Below are 21,554 nucleotides of genomic sequence, written 5' to 3'. Positions count from 1 at the left end.
AGATCATTATTAGAGAATAGTAAAATGAAAATCAGGAGCCCTTGACTCTATTATTATTTCATGGTAGATAAATGCCAGAGGAATGAGAATCTGTTTATGGAAAATAGTGTCAACAAATGCTAGCCTGTTAATTCTCTAATGGTGCCCATGGAAAATGAATAGAAAATTACTTTTAAATGGTTTGAATACCTTTAATGCAATGTACTAAGCTGAGTAATTGTGTTTATGAATATAGAAGAGTTGATTATTAATTACAGAAAAATATAAATGTCGTTGTTTTCCTTTGTTCTAAAGTGAATACTTATTTCATTATGTTCAAGCTTCATAAAACAATACTTTCTCTTACCATGTACCACACATTCGGATATTTTATTTTTTATTTCATTTTTTATAAAATTCTGGCTGAGACCCAATAAATTGATTTCATGACCCCACTAGTGAGTCACATCTCACATTTTTAAAAATGTGTTATAAGCTGGGTGTGGTGGCTCACGCTTGTAATCCCAGCACTTTGGAAGGCTGAGGCGGGTGGATCACCTGAGGTCAGGAGTTTGAGACTAGCCCGGCCAACGTAGCAAAACACCGTCTCTACTAAAAATACAAAAATTAGTCAGGCATGGTGACGGGCACCTGTAATCCCAGTTACTTGGGAGGCTGAGGCAGGAGAATTGCTTGAACCCGGGAGGCGGTGGTTGTAGCAAGCTGAGATCGTGCCACTGCACTTCAGCCTGGGCAGCAGAGCGAGACTTGGTCTCAAAATAAATAAATAAATAGTTATAAAACATAAGTGTTACATTTATACAAAATAAATGTGATCCATAGAGCACATCAGGCATCATGGATTGCCATGACAGCTGTTATTTATGTTATAGATATTACGTGCTCACACAATATGCCAGGGGAAAATTCTATTCAAAATGGTAAAAGCAAAGCATCTGCTTCACTTCTTTAATGGAAGAGCAAAGTGATAAAGTTTTGGTCAGATATTAAAAATGACTAAAGATATTGTGTCAAGCCTTAAAACATATGCCTAGAAATATATTTCCTGATTTTTTGTCTTATTCTTCCAAGTTTTGGGCAGCTATTAAAAAATATATTATAACAATTATATTTTTGAATTTTAAAATTAAATTTCTTTTAAATTATTAAAAACTACTTAAAGATTCCAAAGCATAGTCCATAGCATCAATTAAACTAATTTCTCTTGTCTTACTATGGCCTGTCAACATTCCAGCAAAATGAAGAATAAAGAGTTATAGCCAGAGTTGCAGCATTCTTGCAGAGAAGAGAAAGGACTACTAGAATCATCTGATTGAATGGTCTTTGGGAGGGGAAAATAAAACAAGATCATTTCATTTGTTTGCCCACTGATCACAACTCTGTAAAAACTACATATTTATAAAATGATAAATATCATGAAAGAACATAGAAAGATGTGGTGTTGATGTTCATGGACACCACAGTATTCAGAGATTTTTTTAAATTTAATTTAATTTAATTTTTTTTTTTTTTTTTTGAGGCAAGGTATCACTGTGTCACCCAGGCTGGAATGCAGTGGCATGATCATGGCTCACTGCAACCTTGACCTCTTGAACTCTAATGATCCTCCTGCCTCAGCCTCCTAAGCAGCTGGGACTACAGGCCTGCACCACCACCCCTGGCTAATCTTTTTATTTTTTTGTAGAGACAGAGTTTTGCCATGTTGCCCAAGCTAGTCTCGAACTCCTCAGCTCGAGGAATTTGCTCGCCTCGGCCTCACAAAGTGCTGGGATTACAGGCATGAGCCACCGCATCCGGCCCAGAGGTTTTTTTTTTAAAAAAAAAAAAAACCCATTCCATCTTAACAGACACAGTCCATTGCACAAAACTCCTACTTGCACCATGAAAAGTTTATGATGACTTAACATCTCATGTACTTTCAGTAATTGTTGTTTTTTTCTATTTTCAAATCGGATTTTGAGATTTGCACTCTATGGGGTTTTTAGTAACTGACAGCATGCTGTTTGAGACCCGGCCTGACTCTACAAAAATCATCCTTCCCTGAGTTAACAGTTGGAGCTGAAAGTCCCTGATCCCATCTCCTAACCTCTGCCTCCAGACCGCAGCTGTGTCAGGCAACTGCTGCCCTGTTCAGTTGTCAGGGTGAAATGCCAAACTTTGAGGCCAGTGGTTGGAAGAGAGTCTACGTGTGTGTGTGAGTGTGCCGGGGTGGGGTGCGGGTGAGTTGGGTGGGAGGAAGCAGCTGTGGAGCAATCTGTCTGGAATGTCTTCTTACATTTACCGTAATAAATGGAACGTTGTCATTTCTATGAGCTTTTTTCCAACATGAAGGCAGCTGTTAGCTAGAAAGACCCCACACCAGAAGCTACTTGCCGTTTTCAGTTAGTTTCATCCTTGCAACTGGACCTCTTTTTCTTATGAGTTTGTGTCATGTCCTCAGTGCTAAGTTTCAAATGCACTTTGTTGAATAAATTGATCTTTTGGCACAAACCCAATAGCAACACTGTTACTTAGGATCCCTCGCAGTTGGTCAGATCTGTAATATTCCTTGGCAGTTCCTTCAAATCAGATAACTAAAGCCGAAAGACTAAGGCCTGGTCTTTACACTTACAATTACTGAAATAATTGATTTTTTTCCTGCAAAACTGTTCATTTCTGTGAATCTATAATTACAGACAATTATTCTGTTCTAAAAAAGTTCTGTTCAAAAAATTCTGCTCAGAAAAACGTCATGTAAAGAATTCTATGAGTAGAATAAATATGATCATTTTATTAACTTTCGGATGTTAAACTTGTTGACATATTTCTGTCCTTTCCTGTATTTTTGCATTACTTTAGCTTTGGGAACAAATAGAATATAATTATTTGTAGAGTAGAATAAAGCTGCACATGGATAAATGCATATACAGTGTTAGGTAATAGTGATGTAGTTCTATTTTTGTTGTTGTTGTTACTGCTTTTTGTTTTGTTTTGTTTTGATACAGGATTTCCCTCTGATGCCCAGGCTGGAGTACAGTGGCACGATTGCAGCTCACTGCAGCCTTGACCTCCTGGACTCAAGAGATCCTCCTGCCTCAGCCTCCTAAGTAGCTGAGACCACAGGCGTGCACCAACATGCCCGGCTAATTTTTATATTTTTTTTGTAGAGATGTGATTTCACCATGTTGCCCAGGCTCGTCTCAAACTCCTGGGCTCAAGTGATCCACCTGTCTTGGTCTCCCTAAGTGCTAGGATGATAAGCATGAGCCACTGCACCCAGCCAATGTAAGTCTTAATAATACAGGTTTTAAAAATCCATCCTATACACTATCATCCATCCTAGCCTCTCCTGAACCTCCAGGAAAATGCAAGTAGTTGGGGGCGGTTACAATTATAGACAAGGTGGTGTTTCATGTTTCCCAAAGCAAAAACACTTTAGGATCACTTATTTTCCTCTAGTTAGGTGTTTCTTTTCTTTCTGTTTCTTGGTGTCAAGGCCAAATGGTCTGTTAACAAAGCGAAAGTTTAATAGCTTACTTTTGATCAAATTAAAACTCAGCCAGAAGGTATCCTGACTTCTTATAAATAATGTAGACTCCGTGGCATGTCATTAAATATGAATATGTATGCCTTGTATGTTTTCAAGTCTTCAGGCCTCTCTGCCTTCCTCTTGCTGTTTACAAGAGAAAACTGTCCTGAAGCTTTTATATCCAAATGTTCATTTAGAACTTGTGCCAAACCCACACCTTAGGGCGATTAATCAAAGTGAATGGGCAGAGTCTCAGATGATGCGTTGGTTGTCCGATGACAAAGCTCACTATTCTCCTCTATGGCTCTTCCCCCGGAGTGACTCTGGCCAGTGCACCTGACCACAGCTGCTTCGTTCTACTTAGTTAAGTTTGGCCTTCTAGGTCCTTTTTGGGGCTCTGGGTGGCCAGTTACTTTCATTCTCCTATGGAAGGGTTCCACATTGCTCAGCAGGGGTTAGAATGTCATCAACTAACATAGGAGCCTCAAATGCCCAAATAGATAATAAAGTTAGGTTGGAAGTGGCTGTGTGTTCAGCTTGACAAGAGACCACATAATTAAACCAATATGGCTTAAGCATCTACTGTGAACCGAGTTCTGGGCAAGGGGCTAAGAATACAAAGATGGATAGATGGCATTGTGGACACAATTCCTGTCCATGGAAATGCACGTTCTAGCTGAAGAAGATAAGCAATGCACCATAATAGAATGGGGGAGCAGCGTGCTAGGGAAACACACAAGGCATGACGCTTGCATATACCAGGACAACGTGGAAGGCATGGCCCATCCTGTAGTGCAGCGTGGTTCTGGGGCCAACAGCAACCTGGGCACTTGTTAGAAAGCTCAAGCCCCTTGACTGGATGCGGTAGCTCACGCCTGTAATCCCAGCACCTCAGGAGGCTGAGGCGGGTGGATCACCTAAGGTCGGGAGTTTGAGACCAGTGTGGCCAACATGGTGAAAACCTGTCTCTACTAAAAATACAAAAATTAGCTGGGCGTGGTGGTGCAGACCTGTAATCCTAGCTACTCAGGAGGCTGAGGCAGGAGAATCGCTTGAACCTGGGAGGCAGAGTTTGCAGTGAGCCGGGATTGCACCACTGCACTCTAGCCTGGGTGACAGAGAAAGGCTCTGTCTCAAAAAAAAAAAAAAAAAGGAAATCTCAGGCTCTCGGGCCCCACCTCAGTCCTCCCGAATCAAAACCTACTTTTCAACAGGATTCCCAGGTAATTTATATGCACGGTGAAGTTTGGAAAGCACTGCTCTGCTGTATTTAAGTTGGGCCAAAGGAGTTGTCATAGGGAAATCATTCACTTTTACGTGTTCATTTATTTAGTAATTCACTTCCTTGGTAACTATTTATTGGCTGCTTACCATGTGCCAAGCACATACCAGGCATTATATGTATACTACGGTTCTTCCGTGAGGCAGCAGGGATTTTATTATGATGCATCAATAAATAACAACAATACAAAGCTAGGTTGGAACATAAGCCTTGTGAATTAGACTCCTTCCCGGGTGGACAGGAAGAGCCACAAGAGGGTTGACACTTGATTTGGATCTCGAGGGCGAGCAGGAGTTCCCTAGGCAAACAGTAAAGGGAAGGGCAGTTTTGGAGCAGAGAATTCAGCATGTGTATGTAAGACACGAACGGTGTACTTTGAGAGAAGGGCTGGTGGTTTCGCAGAGCTGAATGTGGCAAAAGGTGAGGCCAGAAAGGCAGGTTGGGGCCAGATGGTGAAATCTTTGTGCATCATGCTGAGAAGGTGGGGCCTGTGGTGTTTGAAGTTGTTTCCTTTGCCATAGGTTTTGTTGTTTGTTTTTTGGTTTTGAGACAGAGTCTCACTCCGTCGCCAGGCTGGAGTGCACTGGCACCATCTCGGCACACTGCAACCTCCGCCTCCCGGGTTCAGGTGATTCTCCTGCCTCAGCCTCCTGAGTAGCTGGGATTACAGCCATATGCCACCATGCCTGGCTAATACCTCAGGTGATCCACCCACCTCGGCCTCCCAAAGTGCTGGGATTACAGGCGTGAGCCACCGTACCCGGCCTGCATGGGTTCTTTAGCAGAAAGCAACACACTGTGAAAAATGACTTATGATTTGCATAAGATAGATGGAGAGGGGAAGAGATTAGAGGCCCTGCTACGTGTTGGGAGACTTTAGCAGATAGCTGGAGGTAGTTAGTATGTGACCTAGAGTGTGACAATGGCAATGCAAAGAGATGGCATGGCCACTGAGTTGGAGGACAAGGGACATAAAATCTAACACAAAATTTCCAATCTGGAAGTCTGGGAGAGAATCGTGGTAATATAAAAATAGGGAAATCACAAGGAGGAGCCAGTAGAGAAGGAAGGAAAAATCTTCACCTGGGGTTTAACCGCATTGTGTTTGAGGTTCGGGAGGTATAGGAGAGGCGTCCAGACACGTGTTGTCAGGAGGTGAGATTCAGATCTGGAATTCACTGAAGGGGGAGACCCAGATGTACGTGTTGGGAGTCATCTACCTAGAAATGACCAGCAGAAAAATAAGATGGTTAAAAGAGAGAGAGTGAGATCAAGGATAAAACCTTGGAAAACACCATTATTTCAAGAATGGGGTAAACGAATCAAGGAGACAAGAGCTAGGAGAACTAGAAGAATGGAGGGTCTTCCCATTCCATTTCATTTATCACAGTGACAGTGTTCATGTGTCCAGCTCCTAGAATCCCCTTCCTCTTTCTTCCTTACGTCAAATCCTGTCCATCCTTCCGGGTCTACTGAAACAGCCCTCACTCAAGAAGCTTCTCTGGGCTGGGCGCGGTGGCTCATGCCTGTAATCCCAGCACCTTTGGGAGGGCACACAAAGCTATAGGAAAAACAGGCTGGCCAGTGATACCAACTATAGTAAGCCATGGTGAAAAGGATTAGACAAAGGCTGTCATCAGCCATGATTACCATGTTATTAGTAACCAAGAGCAGTCTCTGGAGGACTGGAGGCAGATGCAGTTTTCCAGAACTAAGGAGTAAGAAGTTTTTGTAATCAAAGTACTTTGGGAGGTTGAGGCGGTTGGATCACAAGGTCAAGAGATCAAGACCATCCTGGCCAACATGGTGAAACCCCGTCTCTACTAAAAATACAAAAATTAGCTGGGCGTGGTGGCACATGACTGTAGTCCCAGCTCCTTGGAGGCTGAGGCAGGAGAATGGCTTGAACCCAGGAGGCAGAAGTTGCAGTGAGCCGAGATCGCGCCACTGCACTCCAGCCTGGTGACAGAGCGAGACTCTGTCTCAAAAAAGAAAAAAAAAAAAAGGAGTAAGAAGTTTTCCTGTAATGATCTCTTGATTATTTCTGGACCAGTTGTCTAATTTGATGGATTATTTCTTATGGCTTCAATTTCTGCCTTTTGAAATTTGGGGTATTTGTGAATTTTCATTTTAATCTGTGCTATATCTTCAATAGAATAAGTTTAGGTGAAAAAGAGTCAAATATTTCCAATTTCACACACAGTCATTAAGAGCTGTACTGTGAAGCTCTAAGTAAATGTGTTTATATATATATATATATATATATATATATATATATATATATACACACACACACACACACATTTTTTTTTTTTTTTTTGAGACAGAGTCTCGCACTGTCACCCAAGCTGGAGTGCAATGGTGCGATCTCGGCTCACTGCAACCTCTGCCTCCCGGGTTGAAGCAATTCTCCTGCCACAGCCTCCGGAGTAGCTGGGATTACAGGCGCCCGCCACCATGCCCGGCTAATTTTTTGTACTTTTAGTAGAGATGGGATTTCACTATGTTGGCCAGGTTGGTCTGGAACTCCTGACCTCATGATTTGCCCGCCTCGGCTTCCCAAAGTCCTGGGATTATAGGCGTGAGCCACTGCACCAGGCTGTAAATGTGTTATGTTTAGAACTGTTTTTATTATCTCATAAATACCTTTGAGTTTTAGTATCAGTTGATAATGATGCAGGGAAGGTCAACCCCAAAAGTGGGGCTTAGCTGAGAGAGTTCTTGGTGTCGCCAGGCAGGAATTCAAGGGTGAGCCAGCGATGTTAGACGGCAGCTTCTATGGCAGCAGCAGTGTGCAGCAGCAGCAGAGGAACCAAAGGAGCTGTGCCCAGAGTAGCAGCTCAGTGACCATTCTGCCATCATATTTATACTCACTTTTAATTATATGCAAATTAAGGGATGGGTTATTCAGAAAGTTCCAGAAAAGAGCTGATAACTTCCAGGTCATTGCCATGGAAAGGGGTAGTTAGTAACTTCCAGGTGTTGCCACGACGCTGGTCAACTGACATGGCCCTGGGGGGCATGTCTTCTGGAGAGGTGCTTTCACCCGTTTCCCCCATTGCAGCAAGTCTTCAGTCTGGTTTGGCATTCAAGCCCTGCCCATCCCCAGTCAAGGCCTGCCTCATACCTCAATAAGAATCCATAAATATTTTAGAGTATTTTTTTTTTTGAGATGGAGTTTTACTCTTGTCACCCAGGCTAGAGTGTAGTGATAGCATGATCTCAGCTCACTGCAACCTCTGCTTCCCATGTTCAAGCAATTCTCCTGCCTCAGCCTCCCTAGTAGCTGAGATTACAGGCGCGCACCACCATGCCTGGCTAATTTTTGTGCTTCTTTTTTAATAGAAATGGGGTTTCACCATTTGGCCAGGCTGGTCTCAAAATCCTGACCTCAGGTGATCCTCCCACCTTGGCCTCCCAAAGTGCTGGGATTACAGGCATGAGCCACCGCGCCTGGCCATTTTAGAGTATTTAAATCTCTCTCCATCAATCAAAATAGTAGTAGCTTTTAAAGCTGCCTACTTTAATGGTCAATATTATTTTATTTACCAGAACTTTTTCATAACCAAGAATTCAAAACTCTCTATACCTAAGGGCTAGCAAGTTAATATACATTTCTAATTTATTTAAACCATCATCCTGGGAAAAATTGTTCATTTAAAATTCCTTAATTCATGGTGTTGAAGGCAGTGGTGCAACTGAGTGCGTCCTGTTGCCCATTCTTTCCTCCAATCCCTCTTAGGAACATCAGAAGGTGGTGGTTTCGTGGGGCAGGCAGAGATGCTTCCCAGAGCAAAATGGGGTCATTGGGTATGAGGAGACCTTGAGTGACCCCAGCTGCCAGCACCCCGTATTGTTATTTGTCAGTGAGATGCCACACTCTGCGTCTAACTGCCCAGCCTTTGCTCCACAGTCCGCCCCCACTTCCCGAGATGGAGCCTCCCAGCAGTCACTGCCACAGCTGAGTGATTTGCTCCATCTCGATGTCCCTCCCAAGCCTGGAGTAAGAAAGGGCAACAGCAGATGAAGCCCTTGGCCCATCTCTTTGGGGTCATTCAGGAGTGGCAAATAATCTTTCTTTAACAATGAATTTTATCTTGTCACATGGCCAGACTCCATTGAGACCCTCTTCCAAGTGGGATCAATTCGAGTAATACTCTTTTCAGTTCAAAGGAGCAGAGTATAAAGGCATAAGTGAGTATTTGGTGCACATGTTTTCATAAACAGGTCTGAAGGCAACCAAAAAGACATTTTTCTCAGTGGTAGTTGTTTCATGAAAGAAGTCTGTAGCATCCGAAGATCATGCTTTGAAAGATGACGCTGATGTGGATCTGTAAGTTCTTATGTGATTGTTAACAATTCCATTTCATTTATCATAATGACAGTGTTCATGTCCCCAGCTCCTAGAATCCCCTTCCTCTTTCTTCCTTACATCAAATCCTGTCCATCCTTCAAGGTCTACTGAAACAGTCCTCACTCAAGAAGCTTCTCTGGGCTGGGCACGGTGGCTCATGCCTGTAATCCCAGCACCTTTGGGAGGCCGAGTCAGGTGGATCACTTGAGGCCAGGAGTTTCAGACCAGCCTGGCCAATATGACGAAACCCCGTCTCTACTAAAAATAGGAAAATTAGGCAGGCGCCGTGGCACATGCCTGTAATCCCAGTTACTCGGGAGGCTGAGGCAGAGAATCACTTGAACCTGGGAGATGGAGGCTGCAGTGAGCGTAGATCACACACTGCACTCCTGCACTCCAGCCTGGGTGACAGAGGGAGACTCCATCTCAAAAAAAAAAAAAAGAAGCAGCAGCAGCTTCTCTAACCTCTGCTTATCACCATGTCCGCCACAAGCTGGAAGTTATCCTTCCGTCCTCAGCAGCTGCATAGCACTTCTTATACTCTCCATTTCTTTTGTGATGCTTAGCATTTCCTACCTTATACAGCAGTTGTTTTCTCATTCAGTAACATGTTTATGAAGCACTTACCATGTTTCAGGCACTGTGCCACATTGAAACATGGAATTCCCTCCTAAGAGAGTTCTTAAAACCCTACAAAAGGAGGAAAGACACATTTTGGTTGAGGCTTGAAGGCTGTGTTTTCCAGATAGTCAACTGGGCAAGAGCCTTCCAAACTAAGCACACCCTGAGCAAAGACTCACAGACTGGGAGCCAAGTGCCTGCCACGTCTGGGAACACAGAAGTGTCCTGTCTTCCTAAGCTATCAGCTCATTGAATGCAGGCTCCATTTCCAATTCAGCCTGGGATCAGTAGCAGTGACTGGTACCCTGGTACTGGGACAGCAGTGACTTGAAAACAGATAGGATTCAAACACATTTGCTAAATCAACTGTATTCATTTGTCATCATAATGAAATTTCCAAAGCGTTAGTCCATTAACTATAGATGGTGTCTGTTTTTCAAAAGATACATAAAAATGTGTCTTTTATTTTTATTTTTATTTTTATTTTGACGGAGCTTTGCTGTGTCGCCCAGCCTGGAGTGCAGCGGTGTGATCTCAGCTCACTGCAACCACCATCTTTCAGGTTCAAGCTATTCTCCTGCCTCAGCCTCAAGAGCAGCTAGGATTACAGGCATGAGCCACCACGCCCAGCTAATTTTTATATTTTTAGTAGAGACAGGGTTTCACTATGTTAGCCAGGCTGGTCTCAAACTCCTGACCTCAGGTGATCCGACCTTCTCTGCCTCCCAAAGTGCTGGAATTACAGGCGTGAGCCACCGCATCCAGCCAAAATGTGTCTTTTCTTTTGTCCAGTGATAGGAATGGAATGGACAATGTATTTTATTACAGGAACACCCATCGGCTGCCCACACCTCCTCTGCTGCTGTTCCTTGTCACTCACTGCCTTTCGTTCTCAGTTGGTATAAACTCAGGAAACACAAGGTGATATTAACTTAAGCAAAAACTATTTTCTTAAAAAGGGAAATGGGGGAAGGTGCAGATTATCTTCTAAAGGTAAAACAAACCCTTCATAAAATAGAACACACAGGCTGGGTGCAGTGGCTCACGGCTGTAATTCCAACACTTTGGGAGGCTGAGGTGGGCAGATCCCCTGAGGTTAGGAATTCAAGGCCAGCCTGGCCAACATGGTGAAACTCTGTCTCTACTAAAAATACAAAATTACCTGGGCATGATGGCACATGCCTGTAGTCCCAGCTACCTGGGAGACGGAGGCAGGAGAATCGCTGGAACCCAGGAGGCGGAGATTGCAGTGAGCTGAGATCATGCCACTGCACTCCAGCCTAGGTGACAGAGCAAGACTCTGTCTCAAAAAAAAAAATAGAACACACAAGCAAGCCCTGGCTATGGTTTTTTGGTCCAGTCTGCACCCTTGATGCAAAGTGAGCATCCCTAAATAAACAAAATGCATATATAATATGGAGCCAAAGGTAACTGATCCTTCTAACAGCTATTATTTTGCCTTAACCCTCACCTCTACTATCTACTAAGTATGGATAATTGGAGAAAGTACAATTGTTTCTGTATTCCCCTGAAATCTGAAAGAAAAAACCCCGAATTTAGTGGTAGTTCAGACTTAGGTCCTTCTGGCCAAATGGAGTAGCTGTCCAGCTAATTCAAGCCACATGTCCCTCTTGGTCTTTATATAACTGTTGGCCCTCTAGAGTTTGTTTCTTTGATGAGTATACTTTGCTATCTTTAACCCTGGAAAGTTTTCCCATGGAAAATTTAATTTTATCTTTCTTTTTTATGAGAAATTGTATTCTCAAGCTGGCAGACAAGAAGGAAAGACAATCTGGAAATTCCAGATTTGATCTAAATATCAGCAAAGCCAAACTAATAATTATGGCCACATATCAAGGCAATTTATGCAGAATATCTGGATCACTTGAGCATATTAGATTGTGTTCATTATATTCTCTTTCTTTTTCTTTTCTTTTTTTTTTTTTTTTTTTTTGAGACAAAGTCTTGCTCTGTCACCCAGGCTAGAGTGCAGTGGCACGATCTCTGCTCATTGCAATCTCACCTCCCGGGATCAAGCAATTCTTGTGCCTCAGCTTTCTGAGTAGCTGGGATTACAGGTTTGTGCCACCATTCCCGGCTAATTTTTACATATTTTATAGAGATGGGGTTTCATCATGTTGGCATGTTGGCCAGGCTGGTCTCAAACTCCTAACCTCAAGCGAGCCACCTGCCTGGGCCTCCCAAAGTGCTAGGATTACAGGTGTGAGCCACCGTGCCCGGCCGTGTGTTCGTTATATTCTTCTGGACTCTGCTCTGAGGGCTTGGTCTGCTTTTATCAAAAATTTTTACTTTGGGCATGTTAGAACAGAAATCACCACCTAACGTTTTTTGAAGGGCCACATCTGGGTATACAGGTAGCGGTTTGACTACCCATACAGGCATTCTGTTTTTGACTTCACTACCGTATTTAATAAATTACCTGAGATATTCAACACTTTATTGTAAAACAGTCTTGGTGTTAGATGGTTTTGCCCAACCGTGGACTAATGTAAGTGTTCTGAGCACTTTTACGTTAGGCTAGGCTAAGCTATGAGGTTCAATAGATTAGGTGTATTAAATGCATGTTTGACTCTTACAATGTTTTCAACTTATAATAGGTTTATGGGATGAAACCCCATTAGTATAAGTCAAGGAGCATCTGCATAAATTAAGAGAAAAACAAACATAAAAACACTAAGTCACTGGTTTACAGGTACTAATATAGACAACACATGTTTTTCCCAGGCTGTTTTCTGATTTTAAGCTGTTGTTACTTCTCCAAAGCAACTTTGCTTTCTGTTCTGTCTTTTTTTCATCTACTGCCAAAGCTCAGATCTTTCCAGAGATCATTCCATCAGAGGAATGACATACAGGGACCACAGGAGGGTGGGAGGAGTGGAGAATCATGAAACCATCAACGAAACCATGAGATCTGAGTTTTTATGACCTTTCCCCTCGTTTTTGTATCTTGGGATAAGAGTGTTTGGAGCTTTGCCTCTGAAGAAAATGGATCCAAATGGGCCCCACAATTCCTTCATATTTGTGGGACCGTCTTTTTATTTCGACTGTATTTAAGTACCATTAGTACTTTCATGGAAATCTGAAATTCCAGTAGTGTTCTGTTTTCCCCAAATTGACTTTTTAAAAATGATTAATAAACATATATTTAAAATATTATATAGCACTTCACTGTGATATTATTAACAATTCTGTGTTCTTGGTAAGGCCCCTAGAAACTTTGTTTTTATTGACAGAAGTCTCAAAATTCTAAGAAGTGGAGCCGGGAGCAGTGGCTCATGCCTGTAATTCTAGCACTTTGGGAGGCCAAGGCAGGAGGATCACTTGAGCCCAGGAGTTTGAAACCAGCCTGGGCAATGTGGTGAGACCCCATCTCTACAAAAAAAAGAAGTTTTAATTCCAATAAGTGATAAAAATAAGAGAATGGAGACAAAAATCATAAATTCAATTCAGTTACACTCACATTATACAGGATGATCATCTTTTAGTTTATGTGCAGCCTTTTTACTTGACGATAGTTGTCTTCTAATAAAAGTGTGCTATAAATATGAATGTAAAATTTGCAAGTTATTATGGAAATTAACAAATTTGGAAAGGTATCAGTTTCGCTAAGTTACCGATCAGTGTACATCTTGCATAAAATAGAAAGAAATTAGTTTTGACATTGAAAATATAAACACACCCTGGCTGGGTGCGGTGGCTCACGCCTGTAATCCCAGCACTTTGGGAGGCCAAGGAGGGTGGATCACGAGGTCAGGAGATCGAGACCATTCTGGCTGACATGGTAAAACCCCATCTCTACTAAAAAAACAAAAAATTAGCCAGGCGTGGTGGCGGGCGCCTGTAGTCCCAGCTGCTCGGGAGGCTGAGGCAGGAGAATGGCGTGAACCTGGGAGGCGGAGCTTGTAGTGAGCCGAGATTGCACCACTGCACTCCAGCCTGGGCGACAGAGCAAGAATCCATCTCCAAAAAAAAAAAAAATATATATATATATACACACACACACACACACACACACACACACACACATATATGTATAAACAAACCCTACAATATGAATTTGCAAAGGAAGACCATCTGATTTATGTGTATAAAACATTATGCCATTTCTAAAACTGGTAGTTCTTTCTTTTAATCACTCCCTCCTATTATGCTATATGAGAGGCTTATCATCCTCATAGTTTATGTTCCATATTATACAAGGCCATTTGGGATTCTTTGTTTTTGGAAAAATTAATAAACAGTATTTTATTAAAATGTTCAGTTGTCACTTTGGGAGGCCGAGGTGGGAGGCCCTCTTGAGCCCAGGAGTTCGAGACCAGCTTGGGCAACATAGTGAGACAAAAAAAAAAGTTCAGTTGCAAAGCAGTTAGTCTCTATAGTTGTAGCATGAAGATGTAAGTGTACTTGTGATTGAAATGGCTTTGCGATTTTGAAACTGCTTTTAGTTTTTGAGACAGGGTCTCTGCCTCCCAGCTAGAGTGCAGTGGTGCCATCATAGCTCACTGCGGCTCAATCTTCCGAGCTCAAGCAATCCTCCCACCTCAGCCTCCCAGCTGCCAGGTAGCTGAGACCACAGGTACATAACCACTGCACTCGGCTAATTTTTTTGACTTTTAGTAGAGACAGGATCTCACTATGTTGCCTATGCTGATCTCTTAACTCCTGAGCTCAAGTGACCCTCCCACCTCAGCCTCTCAAAGTACTGGGATTACCTTACTTTACGGGGATATGCTACTGCACTGGGCCTAAACTGCTTTTAAAGTATATAATTGGACACCTGTAAGTTGTCACTGCTACCTAGAGATCATTAATGGTAAGCCGGGTGGTTAATGGGCCAGGATGGTTCAGAGATGGGCAGTTAAAGAGAATCTAACTGAGAAACAGAAGGGAATGTATGTTTGTGTCCATGAAGGAGAGTTCGAGGAAGGGCTCATAAAGGAAGGATGAGGGAGAGGAAACACCCATGAACAGTGCCACGGCATGTCAGCTGTTTCATTGTGTGGCTTTATGTACAATCTCCACAAATATGTAAAGACAGGTGGCTCACAACAGTACTACCACTAAGCTAGCTTTATGGAAGAAACATCTTAACAAAAGTTGTGCTGCGAGCAACGTTATCCACCTGTTCCAAGAGACTGTCAGGTGATATTTTGATTTTTTTTGGTCTCCGCTTTTCTTTTTTTTTTTTTCAATTTGAGAGCAGGTACTGTTTATTAACCGACCAGCTTAGAAAAATAATCGTGGTAGACACCTTTGTTCATTCTTCTAGTAAGCCTGTTGATCTGGTCCTCCCTGTTCCCAGCATCTCCACCTTCTACAAAATGGGTGGTCTTTTTCTTCATTCCTCCTCGTGGAGAAGATCATTTGAAGGGCCACAGGAAGTTACTTGCTTCTTTGAAGCATTTTCCAACAGTATAGATCCCATGAATCAGATCCTCCCTGCAGATGATGCCATATTTACCGAGAGATCAAGCCATCAAAGCGTCGTCTGTCAAAGCAACTCACTTCTTACTGATTTTGCCATAACCACGCTTGTAGATTAGTTCATTTACTGACTTCAGACTTGGGTGCTCCCATGCAATGTATGGTTCTACAATCCTCAGCATGTTAATTGAAGCCTTGTTGAGCTCCACAAAGGTTCCATTGAAGATTTGACGAAGGGAAGAAGCTGCAACACCTTTCGGACCTTTGGGCTCACATCATTGATACCTCTGATCCTGATGACAAACGCCAATTTGGGTTCTGCAGATACATAGAAGTTGCCAGCTTTTCTTGCCATCCTCACCATTCGAATTTCAGTTCTGTACATCTGCCTAAATTCCTTGTGATAGTGCTTTGCTTTTTCATAGATAAGCTTCCTCCTTGCCTTTCGAAGCATCTTTTGGGCCAACTTCTTTCTCAGGCGCTTGATCTTCAGCTCTGCGAAATTCCTCCACTTTTTCTTAAGGGTTTCTGGCACAGCAGGAACCTTCTTCTTCTCTTCTACACCCTCCATGGTTCCAGCCAGAAAAAGAGTGGTCTCTGCTTTTTAAAAATGGGTAAGAACACTAATAGGTTGTCTGACCTGTACTTAAAGTTGGAGATCAATATTGTCTATATACATTCCCCCCATGCTTAAGGCAGTTCGCTTCTCCTGTTAGGATAAAGATATCTGCAAATCACCCAGGCCATCCCGAGGAGAGCTGATCACTTCCACCTTTGCACCCCAGCATCCTTCATTCATGTGATGTGTGACTCATATCACACGGCATCTACAATTACTTCTTCATGCATTTGCCACCCCCACTAGATTATGAGCTTCTGAAAAAGCGGAATGTATGCCTGCTTCCTCATCGAGTACCCCATTCCCAGCAAGGTAGCCCTTGGTAAATGTTTGTTTAGTGGACTGACAAAGCAGCCTTAATTATTCAATTCCCTTTCAATCCAACTATAAATAGTTAGATTCTACACAAACCAAATCCTCTTCTACCCCTATTGTTGGGTTTGAAATTTTTGAGGCAGAGTCTTGCTCTGTCCCCCAGGCAGGAGTGAAGTGGCACGATCTGGGCTCACTGCAACCTCCACCTCCCGGGTTCAAGTGATTCTCCTGCCTCAGCCTCCTGAGTAGCTGGGATTACAGGTGTGTGCCACCACGCCCGGCTAATTTTTGTATTTTTAGTAGAGACAGGGTTTCATCATGTTGGCCAGGCTGGTCTCGAACTCCTGACCTTGGGTGATCTGCCAACCTCGGCCTCCCAAAGTGTTGGGATTATAGGCGTGAGCCACCATGCCCAGCTGGGTTTGAAAAATCTTAGAGTTTAGGTAGAGCGCAGTGGTTCACGCCTGTAATCCCAGCACTTTGGGAGGCCAAGGCAGGTGAATCATTTGAGGCCAGGGGTTTGAGACCAGCCTGACCAACATGTTGAAACCCCTTCTCTACTAAAAATTCAAAAAAATTAGCCAGGCATGGTGGCAGGCACCTGTAATCCCAGCCTACTGGGAGACTGAGGCGGGCATAACACCTGAGGTTGGGAGTTCAAGACTAACCTGACCAACATGAAGAAACCCCATCTCTACTAAAAATACAAAAAATTAGCCGGGTATGGTGGTGCATGCCTGTAATCCCAGCTACCCGGGAGGCTGAGGCAGCAGAATCACTTGAACCCGGGAGGCAGAGGTTGCGGTGAGCCTAGATCATGCCATTGCACTCCAGCCTGGGCAACAAGAGTGAAACTCCATCTCAACTCCCACCCCTCCAAAAAAAAAAAAAAGAACTTGGAAGTGTTTTCCCTTTCAAAATAAAATCTAAAGTAATAAAGCGATTAGTATTTCAAGAAGTAATATTTATTGAAAACAAATTTTGATGTACGTTAGTATACAACTACATTAAATAGAGTATACTTATATGTTATATATAGTATATGTATCCAAAAAAATCACAAACCTTCCACATGGTGCATATCGGTTTCATTATTTTATAGCTACAGTTCATATATTTAAAAATAGAGGAGGCAGCTGTTCCCAGGACAGCTGAAATTAACTTAGAGAAAGGGATTTGCAGCACAGTAGCTTTTAAAAAAGTCTTTGTGCCAAAAAAAAGTATATAATTGAATATCTGCTCTGAAAATTAATCTTAATAGACCTTAAATGCAGCATTTTTAGGTGTTGTGCTGTGTTCTTGCAACAGAAGTGAACTTTTGTACTCTGAATATGGGCATTTAAAATCATAGATGTGTAGCTTTTCTTTTCTTTCCTTTTTTTTTTTTTTTTTTTTTTTGAGACAGAGTCTCCCTCTGTCACCAGGCTGAAGTACAGGGGCATGATCTCAGCTCACTGCAACCTCTGCCTCCTGGGTTCAAGCGATTCTCCTGCCTCAGCCTTCCCAGCAGCTGGGACAACAGGCATGTGCACCACGCCCAGCTAATTTTTGTATTTTTAGTAAAGACAGGATTTCACCCTGTTGGCCATGATGGTCTCCATCTCCTGACCTCATGATCCACCCACCTTGGCCTCCCAAAGTACTGGGATTGCAGGCATGAGCCACTGCGCCCAGCCTCATTTTTTTAAGTTGTGAGCCATGGTTACAATGACTCCAATAGAATGTACTTTTTCATTATTCACAGTCTGAGGCTCTAAGATACTTAAGTGGCTTATTTCATCAACATAACAAGGTTGTTTTTTCAAAAAAGCATTTGTGTATGGATCACTGCTCCTTAACTAAGGTTAAGTCTGCCTCAAGGTTAAGTCTGCACTCAAGGCTGCAGGCTCTCATCTGATCCTTTTCTTCTTATCCAGTCTAGACAACCTGGTACCTCACCTCTGCCATGAGAGTCTATCTGTAAAAGGAAATCACCCTGAAGGGTTGTGTTGTTCCGTCTCTAGTCTCCAGAAGACAGGTCACAACCCTATCTCAGAACAACTTGAGCCCTAGATGGAGAGTCAAGATCTGGGTACATGTACCCCACTACTGCAACCCAGTGGGTACTCAGGAAAAATGAACGAGGCAAGAGGCCAGTTTCTAGAAGCAGGACACAGAGTCACAACAAAACCAGCATCAAGGGTGACATAATTGTCAAAGCACAAGACATCTTATATTCCCGTAGGATCAAGACTGGTTCCAGAGGTGCTGTAGGAGCTCAGTCAAGTGCTAAAAGGCATCAGGGGGATGCAGCAAGGGGTTGTGGAGATAAAAACTGAGCCAGATATTGCACCAATTCCCAATACTTCTTTCATATGTATTCTAGCCAGAGGCCCACAGGCTGCACTACCTATGAGTCAAGGTAGCCCCTACCTTCCTTTAATTTGGCTAATGACTTTTTTTTTTTTTTTTGAGATGGAGTCTCACTCTTGTCACCCAGGCTGGAGTGCAGTGGCGTGATCTCAGTTCACTGCAACCTCTGCCTCGCAGGTTCAAGTGATTCTCCTGAGCAGCTGGGATTACAGGTGCTCACCACCACGCCCTGCTAAATTTTGTACTTTTAGTAGAGACAGGGTTTCGCCATGTTGGCCATGCTGGTCTTGAACTCCTGACCTCAGGTGATCCACCAGCCTCAGCCTCCCAAAGTGCTGGGATTACAGGCGTGAGCCACCGCGCCCGGCCATGACTTTTTCTTTTTAAGTCCAAATATAGCATAAAAGATTTCCCTGAAGAAAGAAAGCTTTAGAATCAAGCAGATATGTGATTCAGTAATGTCTTTACCATTGACTGGCCATTTAATATTGAATTTAAACAGCCTTTCTGATTTCCTGCCATATTTTCTGCTAAACAGATATTTCAATGTAGTCCCAGTAATATGGTTGTCATAATTAAGATTAATTTCAGCATATAGGAAAGAATGGTTATTCCCAAACTTGTCTACAGATTGGAATCACCTAGGGAAGGTCAAAAAATACAGATGCCTATGCCCCTGCCTCCTCCACCCGCAAGAGTATTTCTGTGACACAGTCTAGTCCTCTTTGGAATTTTTGGCCTCCCTAAATGCTGGGATTATAGGCGTGAGCCACCACACCCGACTAATTTTTGTATTTTTAGTAGAGACAGTGTTTCACCATGTTGGCTAGGCTGGTCTTGAACTCCTGACCTCAGGTGATCCACCCGCCTCGACCACCCAAAGTGCTGGGACTACATACAGGTGTGAACCTCCACGCCCAGCCTCCTCTCTGTTTTCTCTTGGGACATCTGAAGATGGTGTCAGGCTGTGATTCCACTTGTGGCCAGACATAGGAGAATGTAGAAAGCTCCCGTGCCATGTGCTGTAATCTCCCACAGAATGAGAAGAGAAGGGGGCAAAGATGAGTGACTCTGCAAGGGGCAGCTCACGGAGACCCAGTGAAGGCAACATCTAAGCAGTTTCATTCCGAGTCCACCGCACGGTAAAGCCCCTGAATGCTAATTGAAAAGTAACCTTGGAAACAAGAGCCTGGTATTGTACTCTTGCAGGGGCCGATATGGGAATGAGCCAGGACATACAAAGGATTAGTCCAAGACGGAGTTTCAACTGGTCCTGAGTTCCCTTATTTTTTGGCTTTTATTTTCAACTTTGTAGCATTAAATCCTTTGTCTCCTATTCCTGGGCCAGCCATCTGAATGTATCAAAGTTCCAAAAAGTTGAATCTGTGGCTTTTTAGTTTCAGTGTCCTTTAATGGCTCTTGGAGAGAGAGTCTGAATTCTGAGAGCCAGGGAACCATCTAAATCATTCTAAGATTTAGAAGCCAGCATCGTCTCCCCTTTCCACAAAATAGGACTATAAAGCTGCAGTGTTTCAGATGTTGGGGGAGGGGGCTGTCCCTTCACCAGCTGTATGAGTTATGATGTGCTTATGAATAAAAGTAATACTTGGTGGTTCTCAGTGTCTGAAGACTAGAATACTGTTTGATGTCCAAAGCTTATATTATACTCTCTTTCTGATTCAGAGCAAATTCACAAATTTTATCCCAGTAACAGAGAAAACATTTCAAATACTGGTGAGGAAAATGGTCAGTCTCAGGAACTGTGAAATCATTTTCTACTTGACCTAAGAAACCTGATGGAATTAGGCTGCTCTTTATTAGAAACAACGACCATTGCAAATTAAATCTTCAGGAGATGAGGCCTCCAGCCTGCAGGGTTTCTAAAACATGCATTCTGAATAAGACAATAATATTTTATTTTCAGGGTAATTCTACGCTTAATAGGAATTATATAAGTACTTTGAAAATAGCGTGTTTTTTTGTTTGTTTTGCTTTGAGACAGGGTCTCACTCTTTTCCAGGCTGGGGTACAGTGGCGTGATCTCGTCTCACTGCAACCTCTGCCCCCCAGGCTTAGGTGATCCTCCCACCTCAGCCTCCACAGTAGCTGGGACTACAGGCATGCATCACCATGCTCAGCTAATTTTTTTGTATTTTTTGTAGAGACAGGGTCTCACTTTGTTGCCCAGGCTGGTTTCAAACTCCTGGGCTCAAGCGATCCAAGCAATCTACCCTCCTCGACTTCCCAAAGTGCTTAGATTCCAGGCGTGAGCCACCATGCCCGAGCCAGCATGTTTTGTTTTGTTTTTAACTGAAAACTACTATAGATTAAGAATCCCTGATTTTGATACTGCATAATAGTAAGTTGTTTATGACAATAAGGATATTCCGTTTTCGTGAATATTTGGCACTTAACGTAATGTTTTACCTTTCACATTTGATATTGAAAATTGATGAGTCCAAGCCACATTTCCATTACTCCCAATTTTTTAAGCTTCCTGACTATTGGATTTGTTTATAATTCCCTATTATGAGGTACACAGTTCTACTTGAGGGTTTAAAAGTATAACAGGGCCAGGCACAGTGGCTCACACCTGTAATCCCTGCAGTTTGGGAGGCTGAGGCGGGTGGATAATTTGAGGTCAGGAGTTTGAGACCAGACTGGCCAACATGGCAAAACCCTGTCTTTACTAAAGATACAAAAATTAGCTGGGCTTGGTGGCGCATATCTGTAATCCCAGCTACTCGGGAGGCTGAGGCAGGAGAATCGCTTAAACCTGGGAGGCAGAGGTTGTAGGGAGCCGAGATCACGCCACTGCCGTCCAGCCTGGGCAACAGAACAAGACTCCATCTCAAAAATGAATAAATAAATAAAAGCAAAACAGTATATAGGCCAAGTTTGCTGTATATTTGTGTTTCTATCTACCAGTTCTAAGTTCTGTGAAAATATCATCTATGGGGTCCATAAAAACTGGCACTTTGGGAGACCAGGGTAGGAGGATTACTTAAGGTGTTCAAGACCAGCCTGGGCAACATAGTGCGACCTCATCTCTACAAAA

General features: G+C 43.0%; 1 protein-coding gene and 1 pseudogene across 2 annotated transcripts in view; one reads left to right on the top strand and one right to left on the bottom strand.

Annotated features, from left to right (window-relative positions):
* Positions 1–21,554, top strand: part of CAP2 (cyclase associated actin cytoskeleton regulatory protein 2) — a 166,600-nt gene that overhangs the window by 126,221 nt on the left and 18,825 nt on the right. The window lies entirely within an intron of this gene.
* LOC107129619 (large ribosomal subunit protein uL30 pseudogene) lies at positions 14,886–15,801 on the bottom strand (annotated as a pseudogene).

Source organism: Macaca fascicularis, chromosome 4 (genome assembly GCF_037993035.2).
Source record: "Macaca fascicularis isolate 582-1 chromosome 4, T2T-MFA8v1.1".
NCBI classification, from domain to species: Eukaryota; Metazoa; Chordata; class Mammalia; order Primates; family Cercopithecidae; genus Macaca; species Macaca fascicularis.
The sequence above is the reverse complement of the archived record's forward strand: the minus strand, read 5'-3'. Positions and strand labels throughout refer to the sequence as shown.